Source organism: Schistocerca nitens, chromosome 2, assembly GCF_023898315.1.
Source record: "Schistocerca nitens isolate TAMUIC-IGC-003100 chromosome 2, iqSchNite1.1, whole genome shotgun sequence".
In the NCBI taxonomy this organism is placed as follows: Eukaryota; Metazoa; Arthropoda; class Insecta; order Orthoptera; family Acrididae; genus Schistocerca; species Schistocerca nitens.
The window spans coordinates 131,645,350-131,671,246 of record NC_064615.1 but is presented as its reverse complement, the minus strand read 5'-3'; the positions used below and the strand labels follow the sequence as shown (position 1 = coordinate 131,671,246).

The following is a 25,897-nucleotide window of genomic DNA, read 5'->3' as shown; positions in this document are numbered from 1 at the left end:
ACGAACGCTGCTCCAACTGAGGCGCCAGGTGGAAATGGCATGGCAAGCCGTTCCACAGGACTACATCCAGCATCTCTACGATCGTCTCCATGGGAGAATAGCAGCCTGCATTGCTGCGAAAGGTGGATATACACTGTACTAGTGCCGACATTGTGCATGCTCTGTTGCCTGTGTCTATGTGCCTGTGGTTCTGTCAGTGTGATCATGTGATGTATCTGACCCCAGGAATGTGTCAATAAAGTTTCCCCTTCCTGGGACAATGAATTCACGGTGTTCTTATTTCAATTTCCAGGAGTGTATGTAGCGGTACTGTTGTTGCTGAGACCGTAAGGTAGCAACTTTCAGAGATGGTAGTATCGACCGTAACAAGAAAAGAAGTCCAGTAAACATGAACTGTAAGACGTATACCTTAAGAGCTATGGGCACTTGCTCTTCTTCGCTACTGTGAAACCCATCTCTACCTCTACAAGTTTCCTTTGCTCTTAACGTGTACATTTTAAAGCCCGTTTTTACTGGACTTTTTTTCGTGTTTCGGCCCATACTATCACCTCTGAAAGTTGTCTATCTCACAATCTTAGCAACAACAGCACCGGAACATGTATTCCACAGTGACAGGTATCAGAAAAATTTTAGCTTTTAACTTTCGACTCTCTCGTTTCCGGACCAAGGTCCCCACCCGAAATTGATGCATTTACCCTTCACCATTATCTCTGAGAGCTTGTAACATAAACACAGTATCACAATGTAGAACACTCCAGGACAGTTTCATAAGGCTCAAGTATTTTTGGTGCAGATGTTTGACACAGGTAGTTCATACACTAGTAGCTGGTCCCTTAAATAGTATATACGACAGATATTACTTCAGAGGGACCCCTGCCTTAATTCTTACGGCTTCCCAAACTTAGTTACCATATATCATACCTCCATAAAACTTAATTTCATAGTATTAAATACTTACATTCATTAACCATATGAGAAACCACATCAAATCAAACATAGTACAATAAATTTTAGTACATCAATTACTTAACGTAATTAATGTTCACCAGAACGGTGCAGCTTGTAGAATTCCAGAGCTGTGTCACCGGCTGAGTACATTTCCAGCCTCTCCTTGAAGCCCAGCGCTCGTCAATCTTCCGAGAGCCCTTCTATTTCACTCGTAATATCGAACCAACGCTATTCGTAGATTTCCTGTCCAAACGGACTAGACCCAGAGCTAGCGTTTGGCCGTACAAGAGGGCGCATCTGCAACAGAGCCATACACCACTCGCTTGCTGACTGCGGGAAAAACCATTTCTGCCCCAACACCATACAGAATAATCAGTGTTCCGACCGTCACATCAACCGAAGTTGTACAAGTACGCTATACATAAACTAGTCGCTCTGGAGATATGTGTATCCACTTCGGCGATCTCCTATTATAAATCTGAATTACAACATACACACATTGTCTTGCTTAGAAGTGGCCGAGCAGTTCGAGGCGCGATGTCACAGACTGCGCGCTCTCTTCCACCGGAGGTTCGAGTCCTGCCTGGGGCATGAGTGTGTGTCATGTTCTTAGCATAAGTTAGTTTAAGTAGTGTGTAAATGTAGTGACCGATGACCTCAGCAGTTTGGTCCCTTAGGAATTTACACACATTTGAACATTTCTTGCTTAGAAGAGCTTAAGAGGACCGCGAAGCTTTCACATATATACACCATATGAACCCAGTGACAGCAAACAGGTAATCATAAAATCTTGCCCTAAATGTAAATGTCGTGTGACTAGGGCCTCCCGTCAGGTAGACCGTTTGGCGGGTGCAAGTCTTTCGATTTGACGCCACTTCGGTGACTTGCGCGGCGATGGGGATGAAATGATGATGATTAGAACAACACAACACCCCGTCCATGAGCGGACAAAATCTCCGACCCAGCCGGGAATCGAACCCGGGCTTTTAGGATTGACATTCTGTCGCGCTGACTACTCAGTTACCGGGGGCGGACAATCTTGCCCTGATACATGGATATTTCAGAGCATGCCTGTGCTGTTCTTAAATGAATTTTACCAATGCTGATCCGAGGCAGCGTGACAATAGGACGCGATATGCCGGCAAACACTGCTCAAGCGTAACAATAATGGTGAACTAGCATCCTCACAATTATCGATGTCGGGGGCACACCTTCACTACATCTTCAGATCGGATTAACAATATACGTACTCGTTCAGAATAAAAGTTCACTTTCACATCACAAATTTCATTCAAGACGCAAACTTCCATATGTCATCACCCATGTGTCTACAACCTATTACATCCATTATGTACATTCCCGTACGGGGGAAAATTTTTACTTGACAGCCGCTTGCCCGTTGTCAATATTTTGGTTGCTGCATTTTTCCGAATTACGATGGAGTGTTCCTTCGGACATACACGCATGCCTCGGGCACTGCAATATAGCAATTTAATTAAAGGTCCACGTACAATTAAAGTTCATGCTACATTTCCTTCGCTTTCTCGTACGAACCAGTGGAAAAAAAAAAAATTCCTCGTTTTTCGAAACAGAATGAACACTGCAGGCATCTCACGTAACGAACCGACGCCCTGTCCACCGTTGCAGCTCAGACCTCGGCACACACGTCCTCTGCTGTAGTCACTGACTAATCTACCATTCAACTGACAGTGGCGGTTGTTGCCTCAGAGCATCTCGCAATCGACTCTCAAACCTAACCGATCCACACTCGCTATCGATTAACAAACTGGTGTCAACCGGCACAAGTGATCCCCATTCGTCTCAGTCCCGCTTGTAAGTTTCCCTTACCGCTTTTCGTTCCCACAGATCCACCAGGCAGCGTACAGTATCGCTGTAGATGGTGGTCACAATATTTTGGTTCATCAGTTATAAACTGAAGAGCCAAAGAAACTGATACATCTGCCTAATATCGTGTAGGGCCCCTACGAGCCTGCAGAAGTGCCGCAAGACGACTTGGCATGGACTCGAATAATGTATGAAATATTGCTGGGGGGAACTGACACCATGAATCCTGCAGGGCTGTCCATAAATCCGTAAGGGTGCAGGTCTCTTCTGAATAGCACGTTGTAAGGCGTCCCACATACTCTCAATAACGTTCACTTCTGGATAGTCTGGTGGCCAGGAGAAGTGGTTAAACTAAGAAGAGTGTTCCTGGAGCCACTCTGTAGCAATTCTGGACGTGTGGGGTGTTGCATTGTCCTGCTGGAATTGCCCAAGTCCGTCGTAATGACCAATGGACATGAATGGATGCAGGTGATCAGACAGGATGCCTACGAACGTGTCACCAGTTACAGTTGTATCTAGATGTATCGGGGGTTCCATATCAATCCAACCGCCCGCGAAAGGCAAAGGTCCCGAGTTCGAGTCTCGGTCGGGCACACAGTTTTAATCTGCCAGGAAGTTACCATATCGATGATGTTTCGTTGAACAGTCCACACTCTGACACTTGTCGATGGCCCATCTGGAGCAATTCGCGGGAGGGTTGCACTACTCTCGCGTTGAACTGTTCTCTTTAGTCGGCGTTGGTCCCGTTCTTGAAGGATCTTTCTCCGGCCGCAGCGATGTCGGAGATTTGATGTTTTACCGGATTCCTGATATTCACGGTACACTCGTGAAATGGTAGTCCTGGAAAATCCCCACTTCATCGCCACCTCGGAGATGCTGTGTTCCATCGCTCGTGCGCCGACTATAAGACCACGTTCAAACTCACTTAAATCTTGATAACCTGCCATTGTAGCAGCAGCAACCGATCTAACAACTGCGACAGACACTTGTCTTACATAGGCGTCGCCGACCGCAGCACCTTATTCTGCCTCTGTATTTGAATACGCACGCCTATACCAGTTTCTCTGGCGCTTCAGCGTAGTTCTCCTGAAGCCAGTGTCACACAGAGTATCTAACAGTGAAGTAGCGGGATGCACATGCAGGTTGGCCGTGCGAGCGCTCAAAGGCCGAGCAGTGCACGTGACCTGCGACAACACCGCCCGAGTACTGGCCGGAATGTCTTCCAGACGGGAAGGCCTCACCGTCATTAAGGCTCCGCCGACGTGGGTGACAATACAAGCGGGTCCTTGGGCGGCTGTGCTGCAGGGGCCGGGGATGGCCGGTAGCGCTCAGTGTATGCTAAAGCGGCCAGTATTTATGTGTCTGGGGGGCATAACTCAGGCCCCGGTCGCCAGCCGAGCCGGCGCGGTTCGGCTGCGTAGGCTCCCGCGCGTCGTTCCTCGGGCTTGAATCGCTTGCTTCCATTAGAGACTCCGTGCCTCGGACTTACAAGAGCACCTTTTCTTCCTTAGTGAGACCGGGAAGAGATATAAAGACATTAAATAACAAATTACAAGCAGCAGGTATTTTCTGTGATTTGTCAAAGGCATTCGATTGTGTGAACCACAACATCCTTTTAAATATATTAAAATTCTATGGTGTCACGGGCAGTGCTGCAAAATGGTTCAAGTCATACCTCGCTAACAGGAAACAAAGGGTGTCAGTGCAAGGGACTAGTGAATTAAGTCATCAGTCATCATCAGAATGGGAAGAAATTACATGTGGTGTCCCACAAGGATCCATCTTAGGGCCATTGCTTTTTCTTGTGTAAATTAATGATCTCTCATCAGTTACACTGCCAGAAGCAGAGTTCGTTTTGTTTGCAGATGACACAAGTATTGCAATAAATAGTATGTCGCGTGTAATTCTAGAAAGATCTGCTAATTATATTTTCATGGATATTAATAAATGGTTTAAAGCCAACTCACTGACATTAAACTTCATAAAGACTCACTATATGCAAGAGGTTTACACCCAGCATATGCATAAAGTATGAAGAAGAGCAGATAGAAGACGTTGACAGTCTTACATTCCTGGGATTACAACTTTATAATAAATTCGAGTGTTAGCAGACATAGGTGACATAAAAATCAAAAAGGTTGCATACTTTGCCTACTTTCATTCCATAATGTCATATGGTATAATATTTTGGGGTAACTCTTCAAGTCAAACAAAAGTTTTCAGAGTCCAAAAGCGTGTAATAGGTATTATTTGTGGAGTAAATTCACGGACGTCCTGTAGAAACCTCTTCAAAGAACGGGGTATACTAACTTACTCCTTAATGAAATTTGTCCTAAATAATATATCTCTTTTTCCAACAAACAGCTCAGTTCATACATACAATACCAGGAGCGAAAACGATCTGGACAAGGACTTAAAAGCACTTACTTTCGTTCAAAAAGGGGTCCACTACTCAGGAACACTCATCTTCAATAATTTGCCAGCAAACATAAAAAATTTAGTTACAAATAAAGATCAGTTTAAAAGGATCCTGAAAGACTTACTAGTGGCCAACTCCTTCTACTCCATTGACGAATTTTTTAATAGAAACAAATGATGTATTGTATATATATTCATACTATTAGTATTGTTATTTCAGCTTTTTATAAAAAAAAATTGACATGTTCCACATCCACGAGGATCGCCTCAGCACGGGTCTATGGAACGAAAAACTAATCTAATCTAATCTAACCTAATCTTCCGTAAACAGTGGTAATGAACAGCCGACGAAAAACAGATTTATTGCGTGTAAAATGTGTCACGTGATGCGCTTTATTCATATTTTCGGTAATTCCGCGATAAACCGTGAAATGGCGGCTCCGTCTCTAATTTGACATCCACACTAATGGCAGCTTTGGCAGAATGTTTGGATGGAAACAATGGTAAGTGACCTATTCAGTCACTCAGTGACCATAATGACATCGAAAGAAAATGAAGGAGAGAGGGACGAAGTACTGAATTCGGATTTCCAAGACATCATAATAAGGTTCCTCTTTTCCATCGTCAACTTCAAATTGGCATTTATTACGTTTACCAGTCCCTGAATAGAAAAGCAACTACAGCTGCGTTAAAATAAAAAGGCATCCGGCCAGACGTATCTGTAACATTCTACAAAGAGTATGGGAGAGAACTCGCCCCACTTCTAGCAACAGTCGATTTTAGGTCACTGGAGCAGCGAAGCGTACCTAGGGGCTCTAAAAACGCGCAAGTCATTCCCGTTTCACGAAGGGTCGTAGAAGATTGCAAAAACAGACAAAATGTCTGATGGAATAGCGGCAGTCAGTGATTGTATAATGTTATTTATAATCCGTCTTGATTGCAAAATTTTTTAAATTCATATGACCGGTTTCGGTTCATTCAGAACCATCTTCAGATCTGATATTTCAGTTACAGGAGTAACCTGTCCAAATCTAGCAACTTTCACATGCTGCATGTGAAAGTTGCTGGATTTGGACGGGTTACTCCTGTAACTGAAATATCAGATCTGAAGGTGGTTCTGAATGAACCGAAACCGGTCATATGAATTTAAAAAATTTTGCAATCAAGACAGATTATAAGTAACAGGTCGTAGAACACACGCACATATTTATAAGCCTATGTCGTTGACGTCGATCTGTTGCAGAATTTTGAAACACGTTTTATGCTCATGTATTATGACTGTTTTGGAAAATCTCCTCTTTAAAAATCAACTCGGTTTCCTCAAACAGAGATCTTGAGAAACCCAGCTCGCTTTGTTCCTCTATGAGATCGATATCGATATAGACATCGGTGCTCACGTTGATTCCGTGACTCTCGACCTCAGGAAGGCATTTGACACTGTCCCTCGTTGCCGCTTAGTGAAAAAAAAATTCAATCTTACCGAGAATCGGCCAGATTTGCGACTTGATTCAAGACTTTAGTGCGGATTAAACTCAACACGTCGCTTTCAGCCAAACAAAATCGAAAGGTTTGCAGGTAATTTCGGGGGTACCCCAAGGAAGAGTGGTAGGACGTTGCCGTTTACAATGGACATATATGATCTAGTACAAAGCGTCGGAAGCTTTCTAAGATTGTTCGCAGACGATCCAGTTGTCTATAAGAAGGCAGCAACGCCAAAGGAGGCCAACGACTTGCAGAAGGACCTACAGAGCTTTGATTAATGGTGCAGGAAGTGGCAGTGCACCGGTAACCTAAATAAATGTAGCATATTGCGCATACACCCGCAACTAACAAGTACACTACTGGTGAGAAATTGCTGGAAACATTGTTCCATAAAATTTCGGGCGTTCAGCCGCATACTTTCAGCTTCTTTTATTTTTATTTTCTTATGCGAATTTATGCGACTGCACACCACAAATTTTATGGAACAGTCTGCGCCGCGAAAACAAGAAGATGCTGGAAACATTACCTACTGCAAAATATCTAAGAGATTACCCAGAGGGACTTTAAGTGGAATGAGCACATAAAAAAATAGTAGGAAAGGCAGATAACAGACTGGGGTTCATAGGAAGGATCTTAAGGGAATGTATTTCATCCACTGATGGAGTGGCTTGCAAGGAGTTTGTTCGACCAATTCTTGAGTATTGTATACCAATCTGAGACTCTTACCAAGTAGGACTGGTAGAAGATGTATGGGAGGCCCAACGAAGAGCGACGTGTTTCGTCACTGGAGTGTTTAGTCAGCGTGAAAGCGTTACAGTAGCGCGAAACAGACTCCAATGGTAGACGCTAAGTGTGAGGCGCTGTGCACCACTGAGAGGTCTACTACTGAAATTTTGAGAGAGTAATTTCTGGGAAGAGTCGGACAACATATTATCTCCTCCCACTTACTATAACGTCCTACATACTCTGTTAAAATTTCTTCGTCTTCTTCTTAGTTTCGTCCTGTAGGAGAGAGGTCCGCTTTTTGGGTCAACACACACCATTTCTTGCTGTCTAACGCTTCCTGTGGATTTAGGCTTCTTCGTCTTAGACCTCTATTTATAGTGCTTAGCCACCGCAACTTAGATCTTCCGCATTGCCTCTGGCCTTCTACAATGAGACTACAGGCTGAACTGATAAGTGAGGTAGGTCGTGTCCATATGATGTGTGCCTACCACCAAACACTCCATTCTTGTTCCATTTCACTGACTGGAGCCACTCCAGCTCGTTGGCCGATCGTTTTACTGTTGATGTGGTCGAGCAGAGAGATGCCTAAAGATCTTTTCAGTATCCACATTTCCATGACATGTAGTGAGTGCGCAGCATTTCTGGGTGTGGCACCGGCCATTCAATGCAATTGGCGTCACCATTGTGCGGTATATCTTTCATTTCCTCTGATCACAAAGCATACCAGCGACGTCTCTGGACGCGGCTCCAGGTCGCTTTCATTCTTGCTCGCACATCATCATTTACATAGCCGTTACTCTGTATTCGAGAACCTAGATATAATGACATGCGCACTTTGGTAAAAGGAGCTCCATTAATTTGTACAGTTCCCGAACATGAAATCCTTTCGAGGTACTCAGTCTTGTGGGCCTTCGAGCGATATTATTTGGACATGTCTGTTATTTCACTGGAAATCGATACTCTTGGTATGGTATTCACGTGCCACACGGCAGTATGGGCATAAAGTTATCCATGCGCCACACGTCATGGAGTATTTTCCATAGGAGTAAAACAGAATAATTATACTTCATTAAGCAGAACGAAATTTAGCATTTAACAATATCTTAATGTACTAGAATGTGTGAATCTTTTGAAAATTATTGTTATTTCGGAGTGGAGAATTTTGCATGTCGGGAATGAGGCGGAAACAGGTCAGATGGTGAGGGGCCCATCCATACACCTGCTGTTCCGGGTGTTTTCTGTTGGGGCAGTGCTGGAGTGTGGACTCTGGACTAAAGTGATAATGTCCTTAAACTATGATTTTTATTTAGCCCAACTGTAACGTAGCAAGTTATTACGAGATAAAATTCGATGCAGTAAGGCACGCAGCCGTATAGCAAGGTGGCTTCAGGATGGCTAAATTTTTTCTTCCCTCTGACTCACAGCACAGCTGACGTTACCAGCCGTGAGAACGGTCCCCAGTAATATTTAGTTAGTCCTTACGCAAATTCATACCCCCTACGAAACTAAATAAACCATAGTAATTATCATCCGATTTTGTTCAAACTTGGTACGCAGTCTTTTGTTACTAAGGAAAGGATTCTGTCAAAATTACAGATTTTTATCTATTATAGTTAAGGAGATTGAGAAAATTCCTTAAATGTCCTAAAACCGACACTTATGTTTCAAAACTCAGTTAGGAACAATAACCAAATGTCTTTTATTATCATCTGAAGTCATAACAAAGCTCACAATATATAAAATCACTTAACTGGAATTTTCTTTTCAAAACTTTAATTACTTTACGTTATGTAGTATAAAAAATCATTCAAAATTATTATTTGCTTGTTATTTTTTGTGTGAACACATGGGAATGAATGAGAGAGTGTATGCGGTACATTCGTTAAAACTCAATGTCGTTTTATGTAAGACGTTATAAAATTGAACTGTGGGAAAATTGGGTTGCAACCACGGTGCTGATGTGTGATTGCTTTTGTAAGAGAGCAGCCCGAATAAAAGTCTGAAGCGGAAAAAGCTTCTATATTAATTTAAAGAATATTTTGCATTTCGTTCTATTTTATTAAACAATGTATTGGAAATTGAAAGTGTAATGCTGTAAATGACTATCTGATTAGTGGTTGGCTAAGCCAAGTTTTGGCGAGAGAATGATCTGGAAGGATCATTCAGATCAATAGCCAATCAGAACGAATCGGTTCCCGCGTGCAGATAGATAGCCAGAGAGGAGAGGGGCATCGACAGAGTCACTCGCTAATCTGCTTCCGAGTAACACCATGTTAAATGTCTCCGTGAAAATAATACGTAAAATGAAGTACTAGTTAGTTCATTGCGTTTAAAACGTGTCGTGACTAAAGCGGCTTAAGTTACGAACATTTTGAGGAAAGTGTGATATTTCTGAATTAATTAGTTGAAGTTTTATGAACGTGTGAAATTCCCGGTCATAGTGACAATTCCGTGTGGGATATTCCGTGTTCTTTATATAATACTTTGGCGAGCACTTCTAACATAGAAGACAACTGAAACGACCGAATATTCAACTCGCTGATAGTGGTGGGTCAGTGACTGTTAGATCGCAAAAATTAATCGGGAATGACTTGCAGGAATTCGCTTTTACGTGTGAAATATGTTGGATAAACAGTGAACTTGGAATGATAGAGCATTTGCATTATTAAATACGGACTTGATAGCCATTTCATTTCCTTCTTGATGAATAAAACAGACGTTAATAGAATTTTCAAATGCTTACTGCAATTAAACTGCAGTCTTCTACAGTCTGAAATTTGTGAAAATGAACTTAGAGGAACTGATTTGCAACTTGAGTTACGCGGGCTTTGTGTGGTAGGTATTAGGTAGTGGTTTCATCAATGCTGCTTTACACTGCCTAGCGTGTATCTACTACTGCGAAGTGATGGGACGCCGGAAGGAAGAAATATAAAGGTAGGTGAACCGTTCGATGAAAGTGACTGACAAAGAGAGTAAGGAGACGAAAGAACGACAGAAAGACCCCGCCCCGCCGCACAACCGGCTGCATTAATGAAAGAGATCGTGATATAACGCGAAGAATGGCAAGAAACCGTGCACTAGTGTATCATATCCTAGAAAATTAAAACGGAAACGACGACAAGATTTTGTGAGTGAGCCCGCTTAGCGTTATAAAATGGGAGCTCTGGTACGGAATGTCTGAATCACAGCTTCCGAAGGCAGCAACGGCTGAGCAAGAAGCAATGAAAAGGGCGTTTACGACGATATGGCGTTTCAACCGGAGATTGGAGATTGGCCATGCAGCAGGAACCACGTTGACGATTTGACTAATGCAGTGCGACACAAGGCCACGGCAGATAAGACACTCGGCATCGTCCGGCACCACGTATCACAGCAGCGGAGATGAGAACTTCAAAAGATAAGGAAGTATGCAAGTGCGTCCTATGTGAAGCATTTACTGTCATGTGCTACAAGTATTTTTCTTTTCTTTTCTTTCTTTGCTGTAATGGGGGAACCAACACCTAAAAATCATGTTGCAATCGATGTGGGATCGACAGATGAGAAAGTTGTTGTTGCAATAGACATTACTGATGTACATGCGTTAAAAGAGATTTTGAACTCTCTTGCTCGATTGGAAAAAAGTGTACATGATGTTCAAAATAGTGTGCAAGCCGAAGATGCGCAATTAAAAGCCGAAGGTAACCAAATGAACGAACAATTTTAGAGTAGAGTGACAGAAATGAAGAACAGTATTCAGTCTGTGGAGGAGAGATTAAATGAGGGGATGTAAGAAATTGAAGGGTAAGATTAGCTACGACTAGGAACAGCTATGTCTAGAAACAGATAGAAATCAACAGGAATATCGCAGATTAAATGTTGAGGTAAGGGATGAAGTTGTTAAACTTGATGAAAATTGGACATCTGAAAATTCCACTTGGAAGAGAGACTGAAAGGGAAATTGGAAAGGAGTCATGCTGCAATAATGGAGAATTTTAGTGAAGTAGATAGTAAGGTGAGTAATTAAAACTTGATGTCAGTATTATGATATCAATGAAAACATAAGAGTTAAACAAACGTTGTTGTGGTGGAACATGGGAACGTGGTCAACATTGTAAATATGCTCCCCATGAATAATGTTCAGAAATTAAGTGTTTTAATAATGATGAAAAATACCACCCTGCTGAACTTGTTGTAGGAACTGATTTGTGAATGGAGTGACTGATCTGGAAGAGATTAATAAATATATGAAAGGGGCATTGGAAGGAAAATCAGAACACGTTAGTCATGTATGAAGAAATGTTAGGGAGAGGTAAAATAATGTAGAATTAAAATGACTTTTAAATGAGTATTTATACCGGCCACGAAAAGGAAAATTGGTCAAACCAATGGGGCCATTAATTATCATCTCTACCTTACAGAGGAGATGGCCTGAAAATGTACTAATGTACTAAGGGGTCTCATAAATGCTCCAGGAGATAATGTACACTCTTACATTAATTATGTATGGAATATGGATAATGTTTTCCCATTTATAAACAGAACAAATTTCCAAAATGACAGAAATAATTATTTTTCTGGCCGGAGGACCATTGGACAGGAAGAATTACAGAGGAGACAACATGTACAGTACTTTCACAGAGATTTGAGGAGTGATGTTAGGAGAAACTGGGGACCAGATGATAGAAGGAATTACAATAGACTTCAGCAAATCACGTCGAAGGGCCGTGTGGGTGGCCAGATCGCACAGTCAGAAAAATTAGCAGGTGGCTCACCTGAGGTCTGAGTTGGGTAAGGACTGACTATGCTTGGAAAAGGACCAAGAGAAGATGGCTGACTGAGGAATCAATGTATAAGCAGTTTAATTAAATCCATATGGAGAGAATTTTGGGGAGAGTTATTTGAAACTGCTGGGAAGAAAAGAGAAAGGGGAATGAAACTTAAAGAAAAAGCTGTAAGTGAGAATGATTTATTTTAGTGGACCGAATCAAGTGATGGAACTGAACGTGAGAATTCAAATGTGCATGATAATGGAAATGCTGGTTTAAAAATTTTCAAGTATGTTGGTGTTTTTTATTCTGATGCTGCAGATGATAATAAAAATTTTGAGACTGTGTTTATTGGTACTAGAAAGGACCAAAAAGCACTCCGTCTTCAGGCCACGAGTGGCCTACCGGCACCATCCGACCGCCGTGTCATCCTCGGTGGAGGATGCGGCTGGGAGGGGCGTGGGGTCAGCACACCGCTCTCCTACTCGTAAGCTGGTATTCCTGACCGAAGCCGCTACTATTCGGTCGAGTAGCTCCTCAATTGGCATCACGAGGCTGAGTGCACCCCGAAAATGGCAACAGCGCATGGCGGCCTGGATGGTCACCCATCCAAGTGCCGACCACGCCCGACAGCGCTTAACTTCGGTGATCTCACGGGAACCGCTGTATCCACTGCAGCAAGGCCGTTGCCTGGAAAGGACCAAAAGGATCCTAAAAGTGTAGTTACTGGTGTTGCCCTACATATAGGTGTTGGAAGAGTTGATGCTTTCTGTGCTAATATTTGTGGTTGACAAAGTGACTGTTGGATTATGTCTCAGGCTCTTCAGCTAACGTTTGTTTGATGATTTTTCTCACTTTTCGCCAGCACAAGTAACTGGCATTGTCGAAACTCGACCCTCAATTTCTAGCAACTTGTTCTCTCGCCGACCGGTGTGGCCGTGCGGTTCTAGGCGCTTCAGTCTGGACCCGCGTGACCGCTACGGTCGCAGGTTCGAATCCTGCCTCGGGCATGGATGTGTGTGATGTCCTTAGGTTAGTTAGGTTTAAGTAGTTCTAAGTTCTAGGGGACTGATGACCACAGATGTTAAGTCCCATAGTGCTCAGAGCCATTTGAACCATTTTGTTCTCTCAAAATGCCAGAAAAATCGTCAGACAAACGGAAGCTGAAGAACATGAGACAGAAGCCACAAGCAATGTGTCAACAAGTGGCCTTGAAAGCCTTTACAGTTCTACAATATTTTTTGTGCTGAAAAATGACCTGATTTTGCATGTTATATTTCATGTGTCGTTGATGCTGATGTGAATTTTGAACCATGTATCAAGGAAGTTGTTGATGCTTCATGTGCTGTTGCTGAGGTTGAAGCAAATGATGTAGTGTGGAAAGTAATATCCACGATAATATTAATGATGTGAGCAGTATTATAGGACATCTTCCTGAAGTCATTATTGGGAATAATTCTCCAGATATTTTTGCTGTAGCTAATAGTACTTTAGAAGGAGGTGCTGAGTGTAATGTTGATATGGAAAATGTAATAAATATGGAATTATTGGCAACTACTGAGGAACTTTTTGATGAACCCGATAAGATGGAGGGCAATGTCTTACAGTGTGATGTCAATACAGCAGGGGATACAAGTAGTAAAGATGCAAATACAAGTGTAAGGTGTGTTGAATGAAAATGTAACACTGTTATTGTACACAATAATAAGACAATGAAACATACAGAGGGAGAATTCATGTTACAGCCGAGGAAGGTGTGTTAAATGAATTTGAAGTCACTAAGAAGGATGTGCTTGAGGAAGAATCTTTGAGAAGTAGCAGTGGGTAAAAATTACTACCAGAGATGGAAGTATATGTTGTGGTGGGGGGGGTTGAGATTGAAGTACTTCTGGATTTAAGCAGTAAGATTAGAGGAATCACTGAAATGTTTTATGAATATATGAAATCTATTACACAGATTATGGAATTGTCAGTTACTGGAATGCAGATTAGAGATGCAAAAAACAGCTTAAGCAAGGTTATAAAATAGGTGATACCGAGTTTTGTCACTTGTCACAGCTCTTTCGTTATACCTGAACTCTGTATGAGCCTTATTACTGGAATGGATTGGACAAATGATGTAGCGACTTTATAAAATAAAATAGAGAAAACTGGGACAAGATTACCCATAGACTAACAAGGCATTAACTGTAAAAACGATGATTGAATCAGTCGTAGTTTATAAAAAGGCAAGAGAAAATGGTGAACAGTAGAGGGAAAACTACAGAGATCTAAAGAACACAATGTAGGAACTTAAAGCTGATACCGTACTATAGAAGGGATAAGTGAAAGACTCTCGTAACTGCGGCCAGGCTCTGTTGTTGACTGAATCCATTCCGACCGCGACTCGACTTAGTGAGTCAAGTTTACTGAAGCTGGTTCGAGATTCGGCTAATTTCAGGCCGAAATCGAAACTGCGACCGAAAGGAATATTTTTGGCCTAAACTGGCCGAAAAGGAATCCGAAATTTCTGTCGGTCCTTAATTTTAGGTAATTTCCATATCTCTGGCAAATAGGTCAAGGTTATACATGTATTTCGAAAATATTTTAATTTTCCAGTATGAAATTGTCACTCTGCAGCGGAGTGTGCGCTGATATGAAACTTCCTGGCAGATTAAAACTGTTTTCATTTGCCAGGAAATTTCATATCAGCGCACACTCCGCTGCAGAGTGAAAATTTCATCCTCGAAACATACCCCAAGCTGTGGCTGAGCCATGTCTCCGCAGTATTGTTTCCTCGAGGAGTGCCAGTTCGGCAAGGTTCGCAGGAGAGCTTCTGTGAAGTCTAGAAGGTAGGGACGATGTACTGGCTGAAGTAAAGCTGTGAGGACGGGTCGTAAGTTATTTAGAGCACTTGCCCGCGACAGGCAAAGGTCCCGAGTTCGAGTTCTCGATCCCGCACGCGGTTTTAATCTGCCAGGAAGTTTATTTTAATTTTATTTAATTGTTCGTTGGTGTCCTATATGCTGTTTAGTATTTATTTATTTTTATACTGAAATATTCACTGGGATCATATTTTTTATTGTATGAGGTTTTTTTAAGTAAGTGTTGCTTTAAACTATAAGTACATATCCTTTTAAGTTTCGTGTCTCTCAGACTAATCATAGAGAGGTTTTATGATTTGCGATTTGACTAAAATCTCTGAGGGATAGTTTATTATAACGTTACAAAGACACCTGAGGCTGGTAGCAGATGACATCCAAGAGATTCACTGAATGTAACTCAAAAATATTATTTGCAGACGTCAGTTATTTCGCCGGAAATCGGTGCTCCTGGGCGTGGTATTCGTGCGCCACATGATAATACGCGCGTCATTTTATCAGTGCGCCACATACCATGGAGAATTTTCCATAGGAGTAAATCAGAATAATTATGTTTCATCAAAAAGAACGAAATTTAGCATTAACAGTATCATAGAACTCCAGAATGTGAGAAATTCTGAAAATTATTGTTATTTTGGGGAAGACTGTTTTGGATGTAGGCCATGTGGCGGCAACAACGCAGCTGGTGAGGGGTCCAGACACGTGTTGTTCGGAGTCTTTTCCGACAGCACAGTGCTGAAGTGTGGAATAAGGTGACATATGTCTTCAAACTGTGATTTTCATTTGGTCCGACCAGCTGGACAAATCAAGCACACCGTGATATAATGTCAAGAATGGCGAGGAACAGAGCGGTAGTACATTATCCCCTAGAGAACCATATTGTAAACTGTGATTTCGAAAAGATTTTCATAGTTAACAGGGCCGCTAAGCGTTATAATACGTCTCGCGAAATGGCCACAACGAGAAAACTGCGGAAATTAGAGCTACGCCATTTGCAAGTGGAACAGAGAAGGGGAATCAGTTCGAAGTTCTCCATTACATCTAGTCATTCTAGTTCCTGTATTTTTAAAATTTCGTTGCCTTTGATAATTATGTCCTTTTCCTGATAATGAGCACTGTGCTGCAAAGTTGATTGTAAACAAGTTAAGTACGGAACGATACTCTCAGTTATTATTTCTTATTCTTGAATATGAAAGTGTCTGACAAAGAACAATGGTACAATACGTTAAAATGTATAGTTTGTTTTTAGAAAAGAAGAATAGACGTTGACTTTAATGTTTATTTAAGTAATAGCGAATGGAGGAGAGTCACGGAGAATTCACAAAACATAGTGTCTATTCCACAGAAAAGCAGTTATTGCGAATTTAGAAACCTTTTTGCAGTAAAATAAATGACCATTTATCCAAATACATTCGTCTCTTCGTTAGTTAATAAACAGTACGAACGTTCGGTGTTATGGTACTGTTAGCAGTAACTCAAGCTTAACATTTTAGTCCGTTTTAACATTGCTACATGCAACCATGTTCATCATTAATATTATAGCCGAACCTTCTCACAATGATTTTTCCTAAACTGGTAGCCGTGCTACAATATTAATACTAATAATAAATATTAATAATTATTCGAGGCCATTGTTTCACTTTTTCCGTTGATTTTTTCATGTAACGTCTCTTAATCACCCAGCCCCTTGTGCTAGAAATTATCTCCATATATTGAAGTCATGTTGTTGTATATTTAACCTTTTAAAAGCGAATATAATATCACTGGAATGCGGAAACTGACAATGAAAAGTACTTTCCACGTCATCAATGATAAATCTTTTGGTCGTCAGCATGATAGATGAAAAATATGGCGGGTCATTGCATCTTTATTCACAGCACCTTTCTTGGCCAATAGTAATTTCTTGTTCCCTATTCCGAAACTCTCTTGTCCACTCAATATTCGTCACTGAATTTTTTTCAGTTCCCATATGCTTTTGAGAAATACTGTTGTATTCTGTACATGAATAACAGGAAACCAAAAATTATGATTTAAATAATGAAGCATCGGTAACGTGTTTTTCCATGCTTAACCCGATGAATTTCGAGAACTTGGGTATTTTATGCGATGTTTCCATGTCTATTTGCCTTTTCGTAGTTTTGCTGTAATCGTTAAATCGGACCAAATAAATCTTAAGGTTTTTCATGGGCTTAGGTTAGAAAATCGTACTTTTTTCTGCCTACTTATAGGTATTGTGCCTCCTTTATTATGCAGAAATCCACACGCATGGAGGCCATCAGTCACGCTGTTTTTATATGTAGAATCAAAATCTACTACAAATGTAGTACGATAGTATGGTTCCCTAGTGAGTTTGGTTGAAGTCAGAGTGTTACGTTTTTCGTGGATTTCGTTAGTCACATCAACTTTTCACTTGTAACTTCTGTTTTACCCTTACTGACTGTTTAAATTATCGATTATGCAGTATATCCTACTATTTATTATTTTGTTACAGATTTGACCGTCTAAGTAACGTGAGGCATGCGCTCTTGATAAAATGATGCCTTGACAAGAAGAAATGATAATTTTCATAAACTGTGTAATGGACCAGTATCAAGTGTGGAACAGCTGTTACGTGCCAACTTTCAAGTTATGATAGAGCAGTTGGAAAAGTAACACACATGCAACTAGATGTGATATACAAGGTATGTCCACAAAGTAAGTTCTGTTTGATTATATAAAAAAACGCGTACAGATAAAGAAAAAATATTTATTCTACAAAAATCACAACTGTTAAACTACTTTTCTACGTAGCTTCCGAAATTTTGTAGGCACTTGTCATAGAGTGGAACAATGTTTTGTATGCCCTCTTCGTAGAAGGTTGCCGCCTGTGTATTCAACCATGTGGTAACATGTTCTTTCAGCTCGTCATCATCGTTGAAGTGTTGACCACCAAGAACAGATTTGCGCAACTTCCGTAGTAAGGGTTGTGCTTAATCTTCTCTTCAGTTGTGTGAACAGTTCATCAGTAACGACAGACGGGCGTCCACTTCGTTCTTCATCGTGCACTTGATCACGTTCTTCATTGAACAGTCTGAGCCGTCTTCTAACCATTGAATCGCTCATGGCATTTTGTCCTTAAACCTCGCAGATTTGCCGATGAATTTCCTTTGGTTTAACTTTTTTGCACTTAGAAAACGAATCACAGATTTGATTTCACGCTCGGCGGCATTTTCAATTACGGCTGACATTATGAAGAAGCACTACAAAGCACATGTCGACACCACCGATCTGAAAATGGCGTACATGTCTCCTTGAGTCAGAGTAACTGCCGCGCATGCTCAGAACTGCGATCGTAGCGCTGCCGCGGATAGAAATAGAAACGGAACTTACTTTGTGGACGACCCTCGTGTTTTATAAGGAAAATTTATGTGTACGGAACCGTAGTTTCCTGGAAGTAACAATTCCACAACGTTTTATAAACTTCCTCACTGTTTGGTTCGCCACTAGTTTCGGGGTCACGGTACCATCATGAAGCTCTCGTTTTAATTTATTTTGGGCACGTAGGCACGATCTAACCTGCTATCATTGCTGCAGTGGTGTACATGATTATTACCCCAAAACTAGTAGCGAACGAAGAATAAAAATTTTAAAAAATGTGTCTGTGGAACCGTTACTTCAACGGAAATCATAAATGATCTGGATTTCTTTTGTTTAAAAGATAGGAAAAGCTGTATAGCGTCCGGATAGGTCACTCACTGCCTTCTTTTCCATTTTCGTTCACGTCCATGTGGCACGTAGTTTCAAGGAAATGTGACTTGCAGAGAAGTGTTAGAGAATGGGCGGCCAGGCTGCACGCCGTGTTGGCATATCACGTCCCCGGTAGCACGAGCGCCGCCGCTCTTTATGCCGTGCTAACGCTGGCGTGAGTGGCTGAGAAAGGGGCGAGGGGGAAAACCAGCTCTAAACACCCTGTCGATTAATCTGTCTGTACGTCGTCGATATGAGAAAAACCGAGTGCAATCGAGGCTAATTGTCCACCTTACCGGCTGTCGTGTTTTTGCCGTACAGCACGCGAGCACGTTTAGCATCTGAAGGAGCGAACCGATCGTAACTTCTGGGCAATGAAAGGCAAAAATGCATCCACGTGCTGTACGACATTAACGTTTGACCTCAGAATGCTGTTGTTAAATCAAAGTGTCTTATTACAGCAACAATGCATCTATCTCGGAATATCTTAGCTCATTGTTGACATGATTTCCCTGCCATACTTGTCCATCTGGGCTAGACGGTCCGTCAATAACGATCTAGCTGTAGATAACACGTTTAATTGTTAACTGTTTTCTGTCCTTGATTCGGAATAGAAAGGTTCAAAGGCAGTTCATATATGTCTCAAAATTATTTTCAAATCTCATTTAAGATTAATACTGTTTTGTAGCAGTCGTGTGTCATTAATATTTCTAGTTGAAATAGATCAGCGCTATATTGAAAATACAGATACTCAGAATAGCTCTAATCTTTTTTGTATTTTTAGGCACTTCCCAGGGTCGTCTGAAGATATTACTTAGAAAACTTACTTTTCTCTCTATTAAATGCCCAACTCGTTTTGAATTTTTCACTGCAAGAGTGATGAATAATTTTACATACTGATTTCTGGGAAAAAAGTGTAGAAGTTTTTGAGACGTAGTGATACAGAAGACCGATGAAGACTGCATGAGTAGATCGAGTCATTAAGAAAAGTTGCTGAATCGACCCGTATCCTGTAAACTGCACCCAGCGAAATCTGCACCCAGTGAAATTCGCACTCAGAGAAGTTGAGGAAGAGACTACCAATCCACACGTCCCAACCCCACGACTTGCCCAGTAGGTAAAAGAGCTGAAGGCCCTTAATGGTACGATGATGTAGTCGACAGGAGGTGCTCGAATTAAAACTACAGTTCTAGATGGTATTTTTGGCCTGTCGCTGCAACTACAAGAATGCGTGTTATTTCTCTCATCAGACAATTGCATACGATGACCTACCACAACAAACTCATACATAAAATAGGTAACATACCAAAACTGAAATCAAAACCAGACAGTTAACAACAATTAGGAATCTAGCATCTCAGTTTCAGAGGTTATGAAAAGATTTACATTGGAATGACCGGCTGGACATTCGACACAAGATATAAAGAACACGTCAGAGCATTTAAATACGGTACAAACCATTCAACATTTGCGAATTATCTAAAACAAGAACACCATAGACCAAGCAATATTGAAAAAGGTATGAATATCATAAGAATCAGTAAAGACAGACACCTCCTCCCTTTCCAAGAAAATTTCCACATACTCAAAACATTATAGACCGGACTATTTGCATTTTCATATGCATTTGCATATTTGGCGCCTCTTCACCGGTTGTAACTAGTGACGATGCATATTTTCGCTCTATGTTTACAATATTTTAAAAATTTAGACGGGCGGTCTCTAGCTCCATCTAGTTCCGATGTCTCACAGATTGACCGCGACCTAGAACTGCGTGCAGTCGCTAACCGAGAGGTCACTGCCTAGCGAAATCATTACAGAAGAGGAACAGGAACAGGCAGGCAAAGTCAATGTTTCTGCGCCCGCGTCCTGTTAATCCCCTCCGCTGTCATGCCGAATTCGTCGTCAACAATTAAATTAAACTACGGAAGCTTTTAGTCGCACGTTAACTGTTTCAGTTTAGCTTTCTATTTACTTGTAAACAGCTGAACGTGTCTACGACGTGTAATGTGTAACGTGTTGTGTGTCATATCGCCCCAAGAAAGAAGCATCGTTTCATGGATAGCTGACCATCCTGGATCATTTACGTATGACGGAATTGTTTTATATCGTCGAGTTCGCGAGAAAAACATTTCGTGCAGAAACAAGTTTCAAATAGACCAACATGTCTAAGCAAGTCTTCATATCGCAGGAGTACAGAAGAAAGGACCACGACAACAACTTCTGACAATAGTAGGTTGCAATTGCAGGCATCTGTCCAAACGTAACAAAAAAAGTCAGTTTAACATTGATCTATGTGAAGCCTTCATCGCAAATAATATTCTTCTACACAAACTTACAAACCCTATCCTCAAAGGCTACCCCCGCAAATTTTGCTGTAATAAAAATATACCAGATGAAACAACATTGGGTAAAAATTACATATAATCAGTTTACGTAAATGTTCTTGAAGAAACACGCAATGAGCTCAAGGACAGCATTATCTCTATTTCAGCTGACGAAACTACAGACACTTGGGGCCGCTACATTGCAAATTTAATTGTTGGTACTTTAAAAGAGCCTTCGTCTTCCTGTTTAGCGGCCTGCGAAGGAGTTGTAAAAGTAAATCATTCTACGATAGCCAGATTCATGAATGAGGTTATTAGAAAAATATTTCCAGAATCTTCGTCAGATGAAAGGGTGTTTATTTCAGATGCTGCTCACTATATCGTCAAAACAGGAAAAGCCCTACGAGTACCTTATCGCAATTTGATTCCATGTAAAGTGCTTTGCTCACGGAGTACATCGCCTTGCTGAAGAAGTACGTTCCATGTTTGTGAATGTAAATAACCTGCTTTCATCCACAAAGAAAGTGTTTCTAAAGGCTCCTGCTCGCATCTACAAAGAAGAACTACCAAATGTACCTTTAGCTCCCGAACCAGTGGTAGCTCGTTGGGATACGTGGGTCGAAGCTGTGTTGTTTTACAATGAATATTTCGATGCTATTAGAGGGGTAGTAAACATCTTCGATAGTGCAGAGGCTTTGCCTTTCTGCCAATCCAAGGAAGCTTTTAATGATTCCGGTATTCAAAAAGACGTTGTTGTGATTAGCACTCATTTTTCCAATATAACAGCAAGTATTAAAAAGCGTTGAATGAATCTATTCAGTTAATGAATAAAGTTATTCTAGTGAACTCCTCATTGCTGGAGGTATTCCCGAGAAAACTTCAAGAAAAGTTTGAAAACATTTTAAGCAATAATCCAGGCTTTGAAACCTTGTGCCAAATCGATAGTTTTATTAATGGGACGAGTGAACTTTTACCAAAAACAATAAGTGCCAACAAGCACCAAATTCAAATACTGCCCAGTTACCTCTGTTGATGTAGAGGGGTCCTTTTCTCCTTATAAAAATGTTTTGAGTGATTGAAAACACAATGTTATTACCAAACATTTGGAACAGTACTTGGTCGTTTAGGTTTACAAATGCAGAAAAATGTAAAATAAATTGTAAATGATGCTTTGGTCCAATAGTATTAATTAAAAGTTAATGCTGTTCAAAAATAATTCATGATTTTATGTTGTTTCTTAAATAAAATATTGCGGAGTTTTTGAGCGTGCCCCTCTGCTGGCGATATATCTCGAAGTTGATCCTACCATAGTTGGCTGCGACTCACTTGCATCGCATCCACTTGTCACCGACAACAATAGCAAAAGAGGAACAATTCTTGAAACACGGTGTACGTCTCCATTTTGCAAATTTTTGAAAAGAATCCCGGATAGGCCCCTTACCTAACCTCTACCTGAAAGTATTCAGAAAATGATATCATCATTCTAAAAGTACCGATTTTTCGTGTGGCCGGAGCCCTTCCTTGTAATTGGTATGCACAGGTCCGATATAATGCACCCAGGGACTACCATGTTTTTTTAATTATTTAATCTTTCATATTTCGACACTTTTCATGCATTTTAAGGACTTTTCATGCATATTTGCATATGTTAAGGTTTTTACGATGCATGTTATCTGGTCTCTACAAATCATTAACACAAAATAAACAGTTACTCAATGACCAAATAAATATTGGAAACCAGACTCTATATAAAATAATTGATGAAATTATATGAAAAAGAAAAGAGCCTTTTCCAGCCTTCACACCCACCCACCAAACCCTCTTCCCCCCTCCTAATTTCATTTCACTTCTTGTTCCTCACCTTCTCCTCCAACTCGTACTTCATCACGCTACTATACACTTATGTCCACTCATCATGAGTTCTCCCTCCTCCACCCAAAAAAGAAAAAAAATCTCCATCACTATTCCTTCCCAACTCTTACATAGTATATAAATACACCGCAAAATAATTAAATAGAATTACACACTTACAACAGCTTTAAAAAAAAGGTTATAGGTCAAACACAAATTAGTGGGAAGGTTATGTTGACAACACTACAAAACAGAATCGCCAACACATACTTAGAAGCACAAAAACAAACATAAAACAGTGGTGCTCGAAAAAGCGTGATATGAAAAACATAAGAAATGCATAGTGCTGCAGAACAACTAAAAATTATACTACAACTATCAGTGTCTACTGAAGAAAGACTTCGACGATTTGCTAGCAGACACCATTTCCCGATGTAAACGAGAAATCGAGCGAAAATCACCGTAAGGACAAACCAACATATTGTTTACGAACTGTGTTTCGATTTTAAAGCAAATCAAAACGTAAATAACTTAATTACAGACCACTGATGATGCTTTACCTCAACAAAGCGAAACGCGTCTGGTGAGGATAAAAGACCACGTATTTTGTAGTTGCAAAGACAGGACAAAAATACCCTCATAAATTGTAAAATACGGCCACACAAATGAAGAAACACTGTAATGCCTAACTTTGTACAATCGAAATGATTATACGCATTTTTTAATTTTCCGTCGGACCCAATAACAATTTTTTTACTTACGACCTGATCTTCAGAAAATACAACAGAAAACATTAAAACTGAATCCCTATTAAGCATGTTAAAAATCGTACCTCTTCTTCTCGACATCGCACACTTTAAAATGAAAGAAATGGTATAGTCGTGGATCAGCATAATGTAACTGTAATTGTCGTTTTATCTTAATACTCATTCAGTCGTCCGCGTTTGCATGAAAAACAGTATTGAATTGTGGGTCCACTTTGATGCAAAACACTTTTGTTAGTGGCTACAGTGGAAGGGAAAAACGTAATAAATGAAAACAAAACAATTTGGAACAACACCCTCTTTACAGCCCCAGCCCTAACAGAACTGACACATGACAGACAACAGGAACCACAGACACACACACACACACACACACACACACACACACATACACACACACAAACGTAATCACTACCCCAACACACACACATTCATAAATTACAGACTGAAGTCGTCAGAAATCCAGCTATAATTTTCGGAACCTTGTCGCAATGTGCGATACATTAACACGACATACGCGGACTGTAAGCCGACCAACGAAGGTGAGAAAATCAAAAATTACATGACAACCTAGTGTACACCAAAACTGTATCCATAACACTACCGCACTCCCCCTACAGTATAACGCCGACATATATATTAGTTCACATTGTCATATTTGTCAATAACAATCACTCATACAGTTGTAGAGGACATTCTGTATCCCGAAGAAACGCAAGAAAAACACACAAAAAGTGGTGGAAATAACAATGACAAACGTAAAAACCATGCTGTAACTTAACGTAAATAACGTATTATAAAACTATTTACAGAATGCAATATTTGGAACCAAAATACTTGAAATAATGCTTTATAGTGTTTATAGCGGTGCTATTTTTGCATGTTTTACAATAAAGAAAAAAATCCGCTGATGATGGCAATATTGTCGCTGAAACTAGTTTAGGAAACAAAACAAATGAAAACAAAAACATTTGGCATCAAGGCAGACTCACAATCCCATATTGCTAGTACATATAACATACTTAAAATGCGTTGTCATTCTAGCGAAAAGTCCATTTTTTTCTGTGTGCAGGGTAAACCAGAACTCCACCGCGAAACTTTCGGATGTTATCCAGGGATATTTTTGGAGGATTGTGGTGTAAGGGACCTATGGTGTCCGGTGGCTCGTGACCGAGTAACTACATTTGTTTTGGATCCTAAACCCTTGCATCGGTATTACACTGAAACTATCTGCACAGCTGTGAAAATATTGACGAAATGTGCTGTGTGTCTTTTTTGGAAACAAATTTGTTTCACTCTCAACAGCTCTTTACTCTTGGTCCTCAAACTAGCATTCAATATTGGTCGGTTGAAACGCGAATTTGTTTTTCCCAAAGTGTTAGTTAAACGTTAACAGTGGTACACAACAGTACTGATAGGTTTGCCGATGAAGAATTGGCCGAATTGCATTTCATCTCTGGGTCCTGTCAATACAATGGAAAAACGACAAGACTAAATTCTCAGCTGTTCCAGCACCGACGGTAACAATATCACGGTAGGTTGCATCTGTACATAGGTGCCCACTAATAACCGGATCATTTCGTGTTACTACGTTCTGACAATTGTCGTACAACAGGCATTTTCACTATTGTGAAAGTGTTTGCGCATAAACAACCATAATTTTGATAACAAAGCCAAATAAATTATAATTACGTTATTACTCTTATAAGTAGCCTGTTTATGTGTTTGTATGTTGGCAGTGCTATGTAGCGCTCTGCATTAATAACTCTGACAGCGCTGTACGCACTCTATAAGAGACTCTGTGGCAGGTTTGGACTCGCAGTTGGAGGTGAACAGTCAGCAGTGATGGAAGTTGGGAGTGAGTAGTCAGCAGTGATGGAGGTTAAAAGTTAATAATTAGCAGTGTTGGAGGTTTGCAGTATTAGCGCGAGCAGACGGTCTGAATGTGTTTCCTTCATGGCGATTTATTAGTGGTATTATACAATTTTTTGAACTGGTTGTCACACGATTAAGGTAAAGTTTGCTAAATATATTGTTTGCTCTGCAACAAAATCTTTCCTTTGCTAACAACATGCCTATTACTAGTTAGAGCCTACAGTAGTTAGAAACTTTTACACTCCTGGAAATTGAAATAAGAACACCGTGAATTCATTGTCCCAGGAAGGGGAAACTTTATTGACACATTCCTGGGGTCAGATACATCA

At 40.7% G+C, this 25,897-nt stretch overlaps 1 long non-coding RNA gene and 1 pseudogene across 1 annotated transcript in view; one reads left to right on the top strand and one right to left on the bottom strand.

Moving 5' to 3' along the window:
• Positions 1 to 12,737: 12,737 nt before the first annotated feature.
• LOC126238169 (5S ribosomal RNA) lies at positions 12,738 to 12,855 on the bottom strand (annotated as a pseudogene).
• A 4,715-nt stretch (positions 12,856 to 17,570) lies between these two features.
• Positions 17,571 to 25,897, top strand: part of LOC126235824 (uncharacterized) — a 232,154-nt gene continuing 223,827 nt past the window's right edge. The window contains exon 1 of the long non-coding RNA XR_007544817.1: positions 17,571 to 17,706. This is a non-coding gene — a long non-coding RNA (uncharacterized LOC126235824). The remainder of the gene's footprint in view (positions 17,707 to 25,897) is intronic.